The 20,005-nt window shown below is 43.1% G+C and overlaps 1 protein-coding gene across 1 annotated transcript in view; it reads right to left on the bottom strand.

Annotated features, from left to right (window-relative positions):
* The window catches only part of LOC308336688 (catenin delta-2-like), a gene marked incomplete at both ends in the record, with an annotated part of 436,833 nt that overhangs the window by 236,444 nt on the left and 180,384 nt on the right, over positions 1–20,005 (bottom strand). The gene's annotated exons all lie outside the window — the stretch shown is intronic.

Here is a 20,005-nt window from a genome sequence, read left to right as displayed (position 1 = left end):
TAAAAACAGCCATAGCCTTCATCATTAATGTGATGAGGTCAGCACATTTTGGGCACATTAGCCCAAAATGGCCCAAGTGGCTATGGCCGAATTTAGCGTGTTTAGAGTGTTTTTCGTATAACCAAATCCGCCAAATCTTTTGTGTGATATATTATTAACCACATGAATCCCTTTTCTGAGGTGAACATCAGTCGAAAATGTAGCCGATCGGGTGCAGCACTTTGGTTTAGACGATAGTCATTGGTTAGACCAGTCATTAGTCCTATACAACTACAACCTATCTCAAACCCTAAACCCTACCTCCCACGGGGCAGCACACCCTAAACCTAACCTTAACCCATGTCTCACCAATGACTAGTCTAAACTAAGTATGCACCCCAGCCGAACTACAAGCCGTGAGCTCCTATAGATAGACTTGCTTGTATAGACTTGCCTGTATACATCGACTATATTTGACCACATTGTGGCTTTATATTCCACTGTCATGCAGGCAACAGAAGAGCTGTTGATGCAGACTGTGTGAGGTGTTGTCTGTGAGCTCGCTCTGCCAGCCTGTTGTTGGCACATTCATCTGTGATCTCTGAGGACTGACTCTGTACTGCGTGTTGCTCTGTGCCGCTCCAAACCCATTAAGCTGCACTGAAACGGAGGGTGTGCTAATCGCATATACTCTGAGTGCTGGCATGAGGCACAGCAAGAGCAGCTTGTGCGTGTGTGCGTTAGTGCGTGCGTGTGAATGAGCATGTGCGTGCGTGTGTGTGTGTGTGTGTGTGTGTGTGTGTGTGTGTGTGTGAATGAGTGCGTGTATGTGCACTGCTGCATATCTGCATGTGCAATGCACATACTGCCCTTGAGTTTGCATATACAGTACCATTGTCCTTTGAAAAAAATCGCTAAAACGAAAGATAACAAATGATACAAATTGAAAACTCTTTTACAATCTCTAATAACAACCGAAAACACACACACACACACACACACGAGGCGTGCGGGCCATCTCATCACTCCAACACACTTGTTCTTTTACGATGTCGAGCGGTGGCATTTTCTTGACCTTCACACACTATAAATGCACCTCGGCACACACACACACACACACACACACACAACCATGCATGCACAGTTGCACACACAACCATGCACAGTTGCACACACACACACACACACGTCATCCCTCATTCGTCATTCCTTCTTTACAACAGATGTTCTGAACTCGTACACTTCCTGCCTTCTGTTAGGAACCTCTCTCTCTCTCTCTCTCTCTCTCTCTCTCTCTGTCTCTCTAAAATATTAGGAAGGGACTAGTGGACAAGAGGTCCAGTATACGTAATTTTACACTTGGTTGCATGCTGAAAATAGCCGATCTACAAGCTCACAACGCGTCGCAGCACGATGCGTTAATCAGCTATTTTCAGTAAGTGTAAAAACGGCATCAAGGCCCGCCAAAATTCATTCTAGTCGACTAAATCGGCTGTAGATTTAGTCGACTAAAATCTTATGACCATTAGTCGACTTAAACTAGACTAAACACTAAAACATTCCGGGTGACTAAAATATGACTACAACTAAATGATAACTATTCAAGAGACTAACGCCACACTTTGACACGTTGTGAGCTTGTAGATCAGCTATAGATAGAGAGAGAGAGAAAGTGGAAGAGAGAGAGAGAGAGAGAGAGAGAGAGAAGGGTGAAATTGGACAAATTGGAATATATGGGTCGTTACTTCACTGATGTGCAGCACCCTCCAGCCTAGTGAGGCGGGGGGGGGGGAGAGAGAGAGAGAGAGAGAGAGAGAGAGAGACATTGAGAGCTAAGCTCGTAGATCGGCAATTGTCACTATACTAAATGTGCAACACGCTTTTCAGAATAAAACCTGCAATACATGCTGGCAGATTTGCGCCTTTATTTTGAAGAATTCCCCGGCAAAAAAGTGTCAATAACAGAAAATAGGCTAACTAACAGGCTTAGCCTATATGTGTGGTGCATGTCATGCTTCCATAGAAGACATTCCCAGTGGCGTGCACAGACATTTAGAGGGGCAGGTCACCATACTGTACAGTGTACACTGTACAAAAAAGCACCCCCTATAGTGTCTATCTGTGCACGCCACTGGACGTACCATAGGAGACATTGCTGAGTCAAAAGGAATCCAAATGACTGAACTCAGTTGTGGTGACAGAACTTGAACCCATGCTGGTATGAGAGAAAGAGAGGGTCGTGTGAGACAAGGACAGACATGGCCAGTGTACGGGCTGTGTGCACAGGATATTCTGCAATTAAAACTAGGCAGTGGTAAAAAAAAAAGAAAAAAAGAAAAAGGGCTCTGTAACCACCTGCCGCAGTGCTGAGAAGCACATCTCATTCGTGTGTGTGTGTGTGTGTGACTGTGTGTGTGTGTGTGTCACTGTGACCGAGCAGGAATAATCGCTTGAAATAGGCCACATTAACCTGCAGTCCTCTGAGGCAATGCCCTGATTTAATCCGGGATGGAAGAAGACGCAGCAGGCAGCATCGTTATCTGTATTGTACACACGTGCGTGCGTGCGTGTGCGTGCGTGGCTGCGTGCGTGCGTGCGTACGTGTGTGCTGGGAGTTTATAAGATATGGGCTACATTGCAGATGTACTGCTGCCGTTGGAAGGAGGTCAAATGGCGGGCATTAAGAATAATAGAAAACAATAGTAAGAGAGAGAGAGAGAGAGAGAGAGAGAGAGAGAGAGAGAGAGAGAGAGAGAGAGAGAGAGAGAGAGCGAGAGAGAGAGAGAGAGGGAGAGAGAAAACGAGAGGGAGATTAGTCGTTAGAGCCACTTAAGACCCAATACACCTCGTTGCCCGGGGTCCCCCTGGGCTCTACTTGTCCCTATACACGTTCTCATTGGCCCATCATAATTTAACTCATTCTCACTGGCCTATACGACCCATCGTAATTTAACTCATTCTCACTGGCCTATCACACGACCCATCATAATTGAACTCTGTCTGAAGTCTGATAACAGGAACGGCACAGGGTGCGCTATTAGAGGGTATGCACATGATATCATCATCATCATTATACCCGGATGTTATTATGTGGGATCACCTACTGTATGGCCACTAAAACTATACTCTCTGTCCTTCACAGCCCTATACATCCAAACAGATTGTATTAAATGACATGAAACGACGTTAAGCTCACTTTGCCACTCGATGTACCATTCACTTTGTGCATGCTCATACCATACCCTCTAGGGCAGGGGTGGGCAACTGGTGGCCCGGGGGCCACATGCGGCCCCCACCTTCACTCAATGCGGCCCTCATGTTAATATCAGAATACAGATGCAGTTACAATTCCAAACCCGCTTTACTTCATTATTGTCTTTGAGAGAAAGTTAACATAACTATAACTAAATGCATTTGAAATTCAATAAAAAAAAGGTTACTTTTCAGGATTCCCATTCAAAAATCTACAAGCTCAAAACGCGTCGCATTGAGGCACGTTTTGAGCTTGTAGATCGGCTATGTTTGCTACGACAGTAATATGCACTGTGGCCCCTCTGGAGTGAGTGTGGAAATATATTGGCCCTATGCATCGTCAAAGTTGCCCAGCCCTGCTCTAGGGGGTGGGGGGTTGGGGCGGGCCCTTCATTAAAAGTAGCAACACTGCAATATAGAACTGCTCTGTTACAAGGGAAAAGTCCGGAATGCAACATGTACTTGAGTAAAAGTACTAAAATGTGTTTTAGAATCATAATAATGAAGAAAAAAAAAAGAACGTTTTTGTACATACGAGGTTTCCACCCGACAACAGCAGAAGAACAGACTAAAATGCAGTGGCATTTAGATAAGCATAGGTGATCCATGCCATTTACTCTGACCGCACTCCGGATAACAGCAACGTGCTAATTTCCTAAATGTCTAAATTGTATGGTATATTATTGTGTGTTTAGCCTACACACACACGCTGATCTGCACCTGGTATTTAGAGTAAAATACCCGGGGCGAGGGTCACAACAGCTGACGCTTGCAAATTGCGTGCAGCATTTTCACATCCAGCTAAAACATGTAATCAACCACAGATGAGATCACCGATGTTATTTTTGTGATACTCAGTATGTCAACTATATGTTTTGTCTTCCCCGGCAAATGAATGCCCTTACTTCATCATACCAAACTGTAAAAAAAAACAAAAAAACTACAAGCTCACGGCACGTTGTGATGCAACAAGCTTGCAGATCTGCAATTCAATTAGCATTTTGTATTAAAAGTCAAAGCTCAGGGGGCGCCCGCTGGCCTATATGACTCATATCACACTGTCGTGCAACGGCTGGTTCGCGTCTGGCTTATTAGCTGCAGGCTACTATAGGGGACGCCCTTTGCTTCATGTCTCTCCCTGTCTCTTCCTCCCTCGTCTCTGTCCGTCTTCACTGTAGCTATCAATAAAAGGCACAAAAACAGCCTAATGGAGGGGAAAGGAACTGGTCGGAATAACGTGTTCCTTCCACGCACTATACAGTACGTCCAACCAGGGAAACTCCCCCCCTGTCAGGTGTAAAGGAGCAACTTGGACACTCATGCATGAAGGAAGCATGAGTTCAAGTCCGTTGCTCTCCCCAGGTTGGCGGAGGGTGTGTAGAGCCCAGGATCACATTAGATAAATGACACAGGGGTGAAAAATGGGTTAATCGTGGGATAAAAAAAAAATTAAGAAAAAAAAAAGGCACAAAAACTAAAAAAAAAATAAAAATAAACGCAAGAATCCATGTTCTCCCGAAAACGTTCACGGAAATTAGCCGTTCCGACCCACTGTTTTTTCCTCCACCATCGGTGTGTGAACGACCGTGCGTGCAAAACGAGTTGAATCACGCAATGCCCCGCATTGCAAAGCGCTTCGGAGAAAAGGCTCTAAATAAATGCATACAAGTTCTTGCCATAGCTCCAGAAATAATATGTGATTTCTGCTTTTGGTATATATATATATATATATATATAACTGCAGCGATGACCGAAGCTTTCATTACCCCCCCCCACCCCGTCCTTCTAACCAAAAGGAATGACTTATAGCATTAATTACTTTGATCCATGCCAGCATAATGAAACAATAATGTGGGGCTGCCATCGTCGCCACAAGAAAAGGCACCGTGACAATAATTAATGACTTACCGCTCCCCATGTCAGCACAATCCTTATCAGTTCATTACGTGCTATCAGTCTATGCATTATGAATCCCTATTAGCCCCTTCACACCGGGACAAGATCCGTGTCGTTTTCAGTTTTAGCTAAAAAGCATTATTCTTTACACTGTGGCTGTTCAAAAATAGCATATATATATATATTTGTATGTATAGCGTGTCACTTCATGCCGGACTATGACCGTGTAGGTCTCCTATTTTTGAAAAACCGCGAACATTTGTGCAAATATTTTTTAAGTGAACATACTTAACACAAATCTTTGCTTCTGGGGCTTCGCTGGAACAAACATATTTTGAGATGGGGGTCCGCGGCCAAATTCCATATAACTTTGGGGGTTCTTGGCCCAAAATAAAAAAAACAACAAAAGCAACACAAGTTTTATGATTTTCTTTGAGTTTTTCCCCCGAAAACGTATGATTCAGATTAAGACAATTTTGTAGAGATATCGGCCGCCTCAGGTCTTAACCCATTCTGGCCGGGAACCCATTTTGGTGTTATCATCATGTTATGCGTTAGCTATTGAAAAATAGCAGATCTACAAGCTCATAGCGCGCCACCGAGTGGCGCGCTACGAGCTTGTAGGTCTGCTATTTTTTGAAAAATCGAAGAACGACTTGACATTTTTAGAATCTGATCTCAGGTCAGAATGGGTTCATCAGACCAGTGTGTGTCCAGTGGAAACCTCGTATGAATCTGATCTCAGGTCAGAATGGGTTAATGGGTTAGACAACCCCCTAGTCGCCGCACGGTCACACCATTCAACACATCTCATATAATACCCAGTGTTCGTGGCCGCCCCAAAACTGTCCCGAAATTCAATGGGCCAATAATTCAGAGCATCGATCACTTAGCGCCTGCTAAATAGCCCCGGCCTGTCTTTGACCGCGGCAGTTACACCACGAGGAGAATAAAATTAACCACCCGACTGCCCGCTGCAGTAACTGTATAGCATTTGGACCTATATACATCGCAAAGCAGCAGTGATGGGCCAAAAAACTGTTTAACGTTTCAACCCATTCTGGACGGGAACGCCTTTTGATGTTTTTAACCCATTCTGACCTGAGATCAGATTCATACGAGGTTTCCACTGGACACACACTGGTCTGATGAACCCATTCTGACCTGAGATCAGATTCTAAAAATGTCAGTCGTTCTTGGATTTTTCAAAAATAGCAGACCTATACAAGCTCGTAGCGCGCCACTCGGTGGCGCGCTATGAGCTTGTAGATCTGCTATTTTTCAATAGCTAAAACATAACATGATGCTAACACCAAAATGGGTTCCCGTTCAGAATGGGTTAAGCATTGTGTGTAGCTATTGAAAAGTAGCAGATCTACAAGCTCTGAAAATGTTTGAAAAATCATTAGCATGTGCCTCAAATCTTTGAATATATATTGTTTCAGAGCGAACGTTTTTAACTCAAATATTTGCTTCTGGGAGGGGTCCCTGGGACAATTTTCAGATGGGGGTCTGCGGCCAATTAAATATATTTTTGGGTGTCGTTGACATGAACATTTTGAGAACGACTCACATTGAAACATGGGTTTTTTCAGAAAACTTTTGAAGATTAGTCAAAATTATATAGGAAAATGTGCTAATTTGTCTCTATATGTTGTTTAGTTCAAGAGCTATATGGTATTTTGTGTTAGCTCCATCGTATGGTTAATTTTGGGGGTAGGTGTAGGAAAGGGTTAAAATACCCCCCATGGGGCATTAGTTTACCCGGGAATCAAGAAGAAATCATAACTAGACACCATAAGGGTCCCAAAAAAACATGAAAACATGTCACTCGGGTGCTGTTGGAGCCTCTAAACTGCCCTGCTACTTGTGTTGGTTCGGTTTGTTGAAGGATTTAGAGGGTGGTGGGCGGGGGGGGGCAACAACGCGGCAGATAAATAGCCTATTAAAATACTGTATCCTTCAGACAACAAGAGCATTGTAAATATTAAGCCAGGCAATTAAATGTACACAGGGTAATCTGCGCTCTATTGATTTTTTTAGCAGCTGCAGAATATATCCTTTGTGATTTCTTTTTTTTTTTTTCTGCCGACGCATCCAGTGAAAACACAAATAACTCACGCGGTTAATTCCTAGATAACAGTGTTTTCCACTCTGTGCACATTTGAAGGGCAGTTATACTGTACTGTGTTCCATAATGCTACTTAGCAAACAGTGGTGGTAGAAGTGCGCTGCTTTAACCCATTCTGACCGGGAACCCGTTTTGGTGTTAGCATCATGTTATGCTTTAGCTATTGAAAAATAGCAGATCTACAAGCTCATAGCGCGCCACCGAGTGGCGCGCTACGAGCTTGTGGGTCTGCTATTTTTGAAAAATCGAAGAACGACTGACATTTTTTTAATCTGATCTCAGGTCAGAATGGGTTCATCAGACCAGTGTGTGTCCAGCGGAAACCTCGTGTGAATCTGATCTCAGGTCAGAATGGGTTAAAAGTACTGTATCACAGCGTCTAAACAAGTGAAATGTCTTCATCAGTAATTGTTATCGGATGGAGAAAAAAAAAGACACATCTTACACAACCAGTCATTTTTTTGTTAGTAGTCGATGACTATAGAGCGCCGAAGTCCTGACGTCACTTAATTGCTCATCCCCCGTTTCACGGAAGTCATTTCTCTATGGAAAATATAACATGGGGTACTGTATGTGTCGCTGCGCGTGGTGGATTTACTGTCTTATAGCGTGATCAAAGTGTAGACTTTCATTTTTTTCTGACTAAATCTACAGTTGATTTAGTCGACTAAAAAATTATTTTGGAGGGCCCTGATGCCGTCGTAATGACTGGTTTCACACAACGCATCGCACTGCGACTTGTTGAGCTTGTAGATCAGCAATTTCCAGCATGCAACCAATTGTAACATTACATATATATTGGATCTCTTGTCCACTTCCTAACATTTTAGTCTAGTTTTAATTTGTTCAACATTGTCAGTATATTCAGTCTTAGTTTTAGTCATCATAGCTTAGTTTTAATTTAGTTTCCAATATATTTCGTCAGTGGAAAAAGGTAGTCGACGAACATTGTTCGTCTTAGTGTTAGTCAACGGAAACAACACTGCTCTCAGATGAGGGTGGGAACACGGCTGACTGACTGACTGACTGGCTGACTGGCTGACTGGCTGACTGGCTAGCTGGCTGGCTGGCTGGCTGGCTGGATGACTGACTATATGGCAAGCTGTTTTAATCGAACCCCTCTGCTATGTTTTAGATATCCAAAACCACATTTCTCCTATAGTCCAAACTGCATTCTCCCCATTATAGTCATACTACATGATTGTAATTAAAGATATCCATACATAGTCAAAATGATTACTAGTAGTGAGTGACAGTGACGCATATAGGAGCAATGTCATTGTGGATATCTGAAACGTTTTAGTTTGGACTGGGAAGAACTGATGAATTTCAGTCACATCTCTAATGCATATATATCCAGACATCCAGTCTAGCTATTTAATGTAAAATGCCACTGACCGACTGCGATTCATTTCCGGCATAGGCGAAGAATAAGGGCCATACGGACGGCTCCCAAATTTTGAAACAGAATAGTAATTTCCATTTCCCCAATGAATCAATCAGGCGTCACAAGATAAACACACACATACACGGACACGGTTCCTGTCTGCTGCGTTTGGAGCGAACACCTTGTCAGCTGCTGACAGAGCTGCCAATGACAGCACTCAGAGAGAGAGAGAGAGAGAGAGAGAGAGAGGGGGAGAGAGAGAGAGAGAGGGGGGGGGGGGGGTGAAATTAAGGAGAGACTGTTATGGATGGAGATGAGAGAGACAGAGGAGACAGAGAGAGGGTTTATAAAAGGAACGAGGGAGATCATGGAGATATGAGAGAGAGAGAGAGAGAGAGAGAGAGATTCTGCATTTATCTCTATGGAACACATTTGCTGGCTCCAAAATAATGAAATGCTTTGGCAGCCGTCCCACTGACACACAGGCCTTATGAGAGATGGGTGACAGTGGCTCTCCTGCCTCTTACACAGCACAACAACTGGGAGGCACGGCCCTGAACACGCACACACGCACACGCACGCACGCACAGCTTTGTAGAACGGAACAACTTTTCCAAGTTCAGCCTATATAAAGTTTCCACTGAAGCAGACAGAACGATACTTTCTTCCTGGCTAATATAATATAATATAATATAATATACCCTGTTGTGAGACGGAAAAGGCAGGCAGCCCCATAATGGAAAGAAAGAGACAGAGTCGATCTTGTTCTCCTTTTGTGGCTAACCGTTATTAACGTGTATATTACAAATGCAGATAAGGTGGGTTTTTTGTGCGCTTGCAGTTAAGCTATGTTCAGTGTGGCACAGATGCATGACTAAGTATATACCTATACGTTACAGTGGTTCTCAAACATTTTCACGTCAAGGACCTCCACATTAGTATGTATAATGTGGCCGCGGACCCTTACAAGATGCGGACCCTTACCACTCATGCGGGAATGCCTACTGTGTGACAAAAACTACTGTGTGGCCTTGACAGACAATATAGTAAGTAAGTGTCAAGAGATCAATACAGCACTATGTTGCAAAGGCCTGTCTAAAAAAGGTGGGTCTTTAAATGTTTTTTTAAAAAGGTCCACCGAGGCCACAGATTCCAGGTGCTCCGGGAGGTCATTCCAAAACAGAAAAGTCCTAAGGCTGATTGCATTACGCAACGTTAAACTATAAGCTTATAACGTTCACCCGATTTGCCACTCACTTCATGCATGTTAGCCTCTATGTATTTTTCTCCCAGATAAATCGCCCTTATACGAAATGTAAGTATGAGCTAAACAGAGATCTAGATAAGCGTAGAGTGGAATAGAGAGCGGCTGTAGCCACGTGTCATCAGATTGCACTTTCTTGTATAGGTCTGAGAGGATATTGCATGCCGAGGGCTATTACACATGCATCTCTACGCTTCGAATACTGCAAAACACATACTTTAGATTGTATCTGTACATTGTATTGTATTCCAGTTCAAGTTGTAGTTTCCTTTTAATAGTTTACTCCTTTATCGTCGCTGTTGGATGGAAACCTTGTAATGGCGTCCGAAACAGTTGCTTTCCAGGACATGGGAAGTAATCACAAGCGTGTCACATTGCATGGGTTCAATAGGACGAAGGCTGCCTAATTCCATACGACGACGACTATAGCCTTAGTAACGCCCCGTCTGCCTCTGATAAGCAGCAGTCTGTTATGGAGCGGCGCGGTCTGTTATCGAGAAATAACACACCGATCAAAATCAAGCATTCAACCAAGCTGTGTGATACACAGTTGTAGTAATGAATCATGTGCTCCCATTGGAGGCTCCCCCTGGGCGGGTGGAGTCAGTAGGACCACTGGTAAATAAATCTACACCGTCCCACAACGTGTCAGATATCACCACACAATTTGAGCGTTTCCCTGAGCTTGTAGATATAGGCTATGCTTGCTAATTTGTACTGTATTATTAATTTATGGAAACAAAACAAGTTGAAATACGGTGATGCATGAGGGTTCACACACCATATCATAGCATTGCACATGGTATAACACACACTGTGTTAAGTGTGAGCTTAATCAGGGGTGGATTTGTTTTCACACATAAGCCATATGACTTTCTCGGAATATATCAGCGTACTGTAAGCGCGTGACACCTTTTAGACGAGTAATTACTGTAGGCTGACCTTTACGATAACATAGACAGGCATTTATCTTTATTCATAACAAGGTAATGACTGTAGTTGTGTGTGTCTATAATTACGATGTGTATGGGTCATGGTGCCCCATGTGCAACCTTGCAGTTGCGTCGCAGAGATTCAAAAGGGACATTTCGCCGCTGGAAAAAACTGCAGTCACTCAATGTTACTATAGTTTGTATAGTAGATAATTAAGTAGCAAAATGACGGACACAACGGAGAATGCTGACCATGGCCTTTGCTATGTTTCACCAGTTTCAATTGAAAAGGGCCTCCACGCTCCGACTGACCGCTAGTCTGAAAAAACCCACCTCTTCAGACTCCATCTTAGCCCGTAACACATATTTCCGCATGTTAGACGGATATTAGGTTCTTAGCTTGTGTATGATTCTTGAATCCTTGATGACAATATTTGACGTATTTGATGTATTACCATGAGTTGTTTTTTGCTTACTGTAAGTCGCTCTGGATAAAGAGCGTCTGCTAAATGCCTAAATTGTAAATTGCAAGTGTTCCTTCACTTCACAAGTAGAAGACAGAAATACAATCTAAGCATTTTTTCCCATCACCGCAGGCATGATGACTAAGCCTGGATCTGGTCTTGTGGCGTGCGCGGGGAAAGCGATAAGCAGCGCTCCGCCTCATTACCCTCCTGCCTTGAGCGCCATTGTTGACGGGGGGGGGGGGGGGGCGTGGGGGGTCGCGGTACAATCGCGGGGTTTCCCCGCACACTGTCATCGCCAGCAGAGGAGGTATTCCCTGATTAGCAGGCCAGGCCTCTGCAATGCGCTGGCTTCGTCTGTCAGAGAAACCTGTCAGTATCTCCATCATTTATTTCATATTTATTTCATATCATGTCGGTTTCATATATCTTCATAAATGACGAAGGAGGGCAACTTCGTCATACAATAATTGGTGTCAGCCAAAAGCAGCAAAAGTAACTATACCAGCTTGGATATTATCTGCATTTCTATTTTTGATAATATGCAGTGACACTTTCTTTTGTAGGCAAGAAAGTCTTATGCACACCTGATTAGGCTCTGAGACAGGTGCGTAGGCAGGGCTCAATGTATTCAGAGAAAATGCACATCAAGTGCACAAAGACCAGCTGTACACCGTCTGCACTTGCAATATGAATGTATATTGTATACGTACAGTATAGAGTAGACGGTGTCCGGGTCTTTGCGCACTTTATGTGCATTTTTGAGTGGTGCAACCACTCCTACAACCAGCAATGTCCGTGTACACCTATGTATGTGGCTACCTATGTGCCCACCTATGTGGCCATGAGCACGAGTATATGACTATAGGTATACCAGTAGGGGGCACCAGAAACAGAGAGAGAGATAGTGCTGCAATGTTGCCTGCTAATGAGAGAGAGAGAGAGAGAGAGAGAGAGAGAGAGAGGTGGTGGTGTGGGGGGGGGGGGGGGGAGCTGCACCACTCAGTTCACACGGGTGTGATTTTTTTCTTATTATCCAACTGTGAAAGTGGTTCAGTGTTTCTCAAACAGTGGGTCTTGGACCCTTATTCTTATGGATCATGACTCATGATCAAAAATCGCATTTTGTTTTCCTACATTTGAAGAAATATAAAGGCTATATGGATTTATTTAATTTATTTAATTAAATAATTAAGAAGTGCATTGTTAAAATAGCCGATCTACAAGCTAGCTCGCAACGAAGCGCTGTGCGTTTTGTTTTAGCCGTCTTCCGGAGACCTATATCTATCTCTCTCTTTCTCTCTCTCTCTCTCTCTCTCTCTCTCTCTCTCTCTGTGAGTGAGAGAGAGAGAACGTTCCAACGTTTAATTCAGTCAGAAATGGGGGGGGTGTAAAAAAGTACAAAGTAAATTAAAGTAAAGGGAAAAACACAAAACAATTCTGGTCCCTTGTTGCTTCTGTTCCACTGTTGACAACCTGTTTATACTAAAAAGCAAACGCATTAAACAATGCAGAATAACAAAACGTATTCCACGTCAAAGAAAATAAAAATCCCCTATACAGTACGCTGTAGTCGATTACCTGCCTCCATGAATAAGACATGAGGAGGCGTCTCCCTGCTTTGAAGTTCACACTCAGGAGTGTTCATTTAAATGGAAGTGTAAGAAATGTTCCCCATTTGGATCAATTTTCACACAGTTAAATTCACGCAGAGAGAGAGATGGATGTGTGCACGGGTAGCGCACGCACGCACGCACGCACACACGCACGCACGCACGCACACACCCAGACGGATGGTTCCAGCTGTCAATAGCCAGTCGGAGTCAGAGTACAGTGATAAATGGAGGGCCTGGTCTGTACACTGGGATTTTATGATTTATGATTTTTAGTGCGTTTCTCTCCTCCATTCATCATGTCCTCTTTCTTTAGCTTGACAACTTCCCTCTGTTTCTTCAAGTGTCAAACACCTCAAAATTGCACTTAAGTCACGTGTACTTAGAGTTACTTAACACCACGGGTCAGAAGATCAGCCATGTCTCTTAAGTACTTGCATGTTAAGTAAAAGTATCAATACTGCAATGCAGATGTACTCTGTTATAAGTAAAAGTCCTGCATTAATTAAAATAATAATAATAATAATAATAATTAAATGATGAGTTCTATATTGCAGTATTGATGCTTTCAAGTAAAACATTTCAGTACTTTTTTTCCACGACTGTGAGTCATTGCACACTGAGTCACACCGGAGCACTATTGTGAAGGTCAGAACATTTCCTTTATAGAATCCAGAAATGAATGACAAACCCGGTTCAACTCACAGTTCAACTTTCAAAATGATGGTTTTGTCGCCGGGCGGAAAGATACAGTGTGTTCCGACGTTCTCACCGTTATCTCATCATCTCTAGATTGAAAGAAATAGATTGTCACGGGCCGGGACGGGTCGTTCCAATGTGAATGCATGCGTACCTAAAGAAGGAAGTGGACAGTTTTTTCTTTAGAACGTGACATAATCTCTAGGCGACGAGCCAAGCGTCAACAAAAGAAAACCACACAGGCGCTGCACGACGCGTAACACCAGCGCATTTCTCAACGCCGCCCGTCTCCTGTTGAATCTGCGCATACGCGCAGTACGATAACGATAAGAGTAAAGCAGCTGGGAGTCACGAAGAGACACAGAAACACACAATGTAGACATATATATGGAGATACGAGGTTTCCTTTCGACAGTGAAGGATAGAGACACACCTTGAGGTGCCGCAGAGGACCTGCACCAGACTGACACGTCTTTATTCTCATACAGGGAGACCGTGAATCATTCGTCTAAATTCAACGTTTAAAGAAGAAGTGAATCACCTAGCGAGGGCGAACGCAATTATACTGTAACTGAATGTTCCTCTTTGCCTGTCTGAGTGCTTCGCCTCATAAAGAGCAATGGTTCTCTTTCATGTCAAGTCTAGCCGCAAATTAATATGTATTTGGCACTCCCGAAGTTACTCAGCTCACTTGTAAGACGACCTAAATCTATCTCATTTTGAAGATATGTACAGCAATTAATGAATTACTGATGATTACAAGGTATAGGTACACCATCAAATCCTGACAGTTAATTTAACTCTTGAGTGGAGTAACATCTCCGCCTGGAGCAAAATGGTGCACGATGGTGCAAAATGGCGCCGGCAGAAGTGGAGTGGCGGTAGCCTGCGGCTAATAAGCCAGACCGAATCAGCCGTTGGCAAAAAAAAGAATTTCCTGCGACAGTGTTTAGTCTGGTTTATTAGCCAGGCTAGAGTGGCGGTGGGTGGCTCAGGAGGTAGAGTGGCCGATTAGGAGATACGGAAGGTTCCCGGTTCGATCACGGGCTCCCCCCCCATGGGTAGTGTCCTTGAGCAAGAGACTGACCACTTGATTTGATTTGACGTCAAGCAAGACAAACAAGTTACATCATGTTCATCTAAGAAGCATCGAGGATAACAATACAAATCTTACAAAATACATACAGGCAAACATTAAATCAATGAATAACACAATCAAGAGCTATACACCGCCTATGTAATCTCATTGCTAATATTAGGACTGATAAAAAAAGAAGGCTTCTAAATCCTAATAGTTTTCTGAAAAACCCATATTTCTATGTCAGTTGTGCTCAACCGTTTTCACGTCAAGGACCCCCAGAATTATCTCTATTGGGCCACGGACCCCCATCTCAAAATATGTTGTTCCAGGGACCCCCCCCCCCCCCCAGAAGCAAATATTTTAGTTCAAAACGTTCGTTCTGAAATATATATTCAAAGATTTCCACCACCATTTTCACGACTTTTCAAAAATAGCAGACCTATACAAGCTCTACGTGCTTGTAGATTGCTATTTTTCCAACAGCTAAAGTATGCTTCAAACACCAAAAATGGGTTAAACATGATACTATTCTGCAACATTTCCTAAAAGCCATATGCTTTGACCCTTCTCCTACCCCATCTTAAAAAGGAGATGTTCTTTATATTCAGGGATGGACCAGATCCAGCTCACTGCTCCTGCAAATCTAAACAGACGCTTTCCAATTCCAGTGGTGAATATACTTAAGGTACATTAGTCAAGGTGTTAGGACATGGATTGAGGTGCAAACAGTCAGTGTGTTTCTCTGTAATACGCGGGGCGGCTCTGGTGTAATCCGCCAGTGCTGTATGAGGCATAGAGCAAAAAGAAGAAAAGAAAAAGTCGAATACCTTGTCCCCTGAATTACCAGTAAGTAAGCCGATGACCTCCAAGGACCCCATGGCGTTCCCCGGACTTCAAGAACCACTGGTCTAACAACAGGGCACTTGGAGTTAACACTCGGGTCCATAATAGTCACAGTCAACAGGCTTCTTTTGTTTAAAGTGGTTAATGTGGTATATAGTCGTTTTCATTGGCCTAACATATTGTCTATATACATACATGAATCCATTTGCTGACAGGGTGTCTGTATTGAGGTTTTGACCATACCATTAACATCCTATATAAAGCAGGATTTTCCAAATGTCATTATGCTTTAGCCTTTATGTAGCATGTGACATGTCAAACTGGGGGGGGGTTTCATGATTCTGAATCCATTGCAACATACATGTTTCCCTTATATATATATAGGATGTTAATGGTATTGTCACATATAAACCCCTATAAAACAAATTAATCAATGCTGACAGCCGGTCAGCAGGTGGAGTCATGGACTTAGACATAGACAATATTTTAGGCCAATAAAAAAAAAAACACACCTGTGTGAACTGAGTGGTGCAACTCCGTGTGGGGGGTCCCCGGTGGGTCCCCCAGAACTTCCAGACCCACGGGAACGCGCCCCAGGGTGCCAGCCCGGTTCCGGCGAGCCGCGCCACGTCCGGAAAAAAAGTTACTGTGTGGGGGAATTAGCATTTAGCAGACACCTCTCCCTCTCCCCCCCATCTCTCTCTCTCTCTCTCTGAAATTACCAGGCAACAGTGCAACACTATCTCTCTCTCTGCACAACAGTGCCACTTTTGCCCCTACTGGTACTAAACATAGTGACATAGGTTTGGACACATACGTAGGGACAAAGGTTGGGACATATAGGGACTGGTTGCACCACTCAAAAACTAAATAGCAAATTTCCCACTCCACAAACCCCCACTGCTGGACTATAATAATATGCATTATATGTACAGCTGACACTCCTGTATTTCACGGTGTAATGCAGCTATACTGTATGTGAGAATTTTAAAGGGCTGGCTCAGCAGTATAAGGGCCCACGGTGGCGGTGCCGACCAGCTTATCCCATTCTGAACGGGAACCCATTTTGGTGTTAGCACTATGTTATGCTTTAGCTATTGAAAAATAGCAGATCTACAAGCTCATAGCGCGCCACCGAGTGGCGCGCTACGAGCTTGTAGGTCTGCTATTTTTGAAAAATCAACTGACTGACACATTTTTATAGAATCTGATCTCAGGTCAGAATGGGTTAATCAGACCAGTGTGTGTCCAGTGGAAACCTCGTATGAATCTGATCTCGGGTCAGAATGGGTTATGCAGCACACACCCTGAAGCATTACACATCTGATCTAATGTGTTCATTCACCCCCCCCCCGTCGAAACGAAACGCCCTTGAACAAGAAGTATACTGTAACAACCTATAGTGGAGAACGTACTGTACATTCTGTACTGTACTGCAGGTGCTAATGACCAGAACATATAGTAGAAACATGTACTGTATAATGCGTAGCTGTCAGTGCTGTCCACCACTAAGAGGTATAGTACTTATATACTGTGTTTATTTAAAGACAAATGTTTCACTTTTCACTCCGCGAAGGGAAACATGAAAGGACATCATGATTTAACCACTTAATGCCCTCTTTAAAATATAGTGAAAATAGCAGAACTACAAGCTCACATGTTGTGTGAGTTTACTGTACATTTAGCAGACAGCCAGAGTGACTTGCAATAAGCAAGGGAATCATATCATGTACATAATGAAGGCAGAGAGAACAATGTATAGTGCCTATATAAGATACCAGGTATAGGCTACACAATGAGCCTAGCATCTGTCTAAATAAAATAAAACATTCTAAATCACATCCTTAATAAAGGACCACTTCACCACTTTTCAACCTGTCTTCATATAACAGGTCCTCACTAATAATCATGATAAAATGGCACGATTTCTTTCTACTCAGTCTGTGTCTCATAGGAGGGCTGTGGGAAGTTTATAAACCGTCTTCCAGTGACATCATCATTAGGCAGATTATTTTTTAAACAAGATTATTTTACAAAAATGTTTAGATTTTCATTATCGTGAGAACGATGGCTTCCATTTTCGCATTGCAACTTCTCAGGACTAGAAAGCCTGCAGTTTTTATTAGCTTGTATTCCCCATCGATGATGTCACTGGAAGACGGTTTCTGAACTGCCCACAGCCCTCCTATGAGACACAGACCGAGTAGAAAAAAATTGCGCCATATTTTCATGATTATTAGTGAGGACCTGCTATATGAAGATAGGTTGAAAAGTGGTGAAGTGGTCCTTTAACCTTTGCGCTCAAGAAGAAAGACAAGAACTAAGAAGCGAAAGGCATGGAAATAAGTGTCCAAGGTATTTCTGCATATAGTAGCCATGCATGTCTTGGTCACCCGCTATAGCACCAATCGAATGGGAATTTGGCAAGAAGGGATACAGGGAGAGGGAAATGCTATAGTGGGTGAGGTGGAGAGTTAAGAGGTGAGTCTTTCGGATCAGGAAACTGGGACTGCGTTTGCAGTTTCCGACTGAAACAGGGGAATTTATATTCCACAGTTTGGGAATTCCAGAAGATAGTTCTGCAGATTCCAAATTATCCACCTTATCCTTGGGGGAATCCCGAGGGGTTTAAAGGCTGGCGTGGAGATATTATCTCCCCATGCGGTGCTCGGTCTGTAATGCCAGGGGGGTCGTCCTCCCAGCGGGACCTGCCCAGAGGACCTTCCTAGGGGGAGACAGCTGCAAAGTGTCCATCACCAGGATACTCAGGATAGGGTCTTTTAAAAAAAAAAAGTATTGCAAGACGCAGATTCGGCAAACATAATTATTCCGGTCATGACCCACACACACTTCATTATACCATAATATAGGTGAGAGTATAGGAACAAAGATTTACCGGTTTATCGAGAGCTTTGCCTTCTGGTTCAGCTCTCCTTCTGTTTAGTTCTAGCACTAAAATTATAGCTACTGTATATATTGTTCACAACTGTCGTTGCCATTATACCGGTAGTTAGAGTTCTTGTTGTGGAGGGCCCATTACTACAGTACACTGCCTCTTCTTCAGCGGACAGAAAATGGAACACTTAGTGAGATGGAAGCATAACCATTATGCTCAATGATGCTACAGCAATATCAGGGAGGAGCAGAGAAAAGAGCCTCGATCTTCGTCATGAGGCCATACTTGAATTCTTAATCGTTTACTGTCATATACAAAAGATTTGTTTTTGAAACATGTTTTGCAACACAAATCTTGTAAGTGGGTCCCCTTACATCAATTTGGGGATCCTAGACATGAGACATTCTTAGAGAACCACTGGTCTCCTACAACATGATGTGGCCTCCAAGCAGATGCCTCCTATATTTCACGTAGGAAAAAAAGCAGTTTTGTTTGTAACTCTCTCCTTACTGGCCTACCGGCATGCACACGTACGTAAGCCTCTCCAACTGATCCAAAATGCTGCAGGTCGCTTTGTCTTCAACCAGCCAAAAGTCTCACATGTATCCCCCCCTTCTCCACTCCCTCCATTGGAGTACAAAACTCTGGTGCTAGCCTTAAAAGCAACCACGGCGCCCCCATATCTTGAAAGTTTGACACTACAAACTCTCCCGCGCGCTCAGATGCAGCCACCGCAGGGAAGCTGGAAGAACATAAAGTCACTAAAAACGCCGGGACAATAACGCTCCACACGTCCCGAACTCTTCTCCCTTCTGGCTCCAAAACTATGGAATGCACTTCCCATTGCATTCTGAACTGCAGACTCACTCCCAAATTTCCGCCGTATAGTCTGAAAACCCACCTCTTCAGACTCCGTCTTAGCACTCGTCGTAGCACGTGCCCTAGCCTCGACAACATTACGGGCGTATGCAGAGGCTAAACTTATGTAATTTAGATAGCGGATGTAACAAGGTCAAGACTTGTACTGATGGTAGTGAATTTATTGAGATCCATAAACCAATAAGAACTGAAAAAAAAAAAAAATACTATGTTAATTTCACATAAGAACAGTACCAATATTAGCAGCTCACAAAAGCTCCAAAAGCATTACTGTATTCCTGAATTACTGTAATTACCTTACAATGAATTGATGACTTTAAGTTTAACATCACCATGCACTTATTATAATGCACTAGTTTTTCCCTTTTTTAACTCCATAAAGTAATGAAATACCTTCTTTAAAACCTTTTTAAGTGTAAATATAATGACATGAAATAAATACCTGTTTTCATCTAAAATGTATGAAATGCAGTGTTAACAAATACCTTCCTTTGCATGTTCAATTCTAACCTTTAATTTTCAACACTTTACAGAAAGAGTAGAAAACCAAACTCTAGATTTAATGCATTATCCTCATGTGCCTTTTCTGCAGAAATACGTTTCTGTCATGTACCGTCCTTCCATATAGGCTACCGAAACTGAACAGGCTGTAAACAAATCAACAATGCACTGTCAATATGAAAGTTTTA

This window comes from Protomyctophum bolini, assembly GCF_963924005.1.
Source record: "Protomyctophum bolini genome assembly, chromosome: 21".
In the NCBI taxonomy this organism is placed as follows: Eukaryota; Metazoa; Chordata; class Actinopteri; order Myctophiformes; family Myctophidae; genus Protomyctophum; species Protomyctophum bolini.
This window is presented reverse-complemented; position numbering and strand designations above follow the sequence as displayed.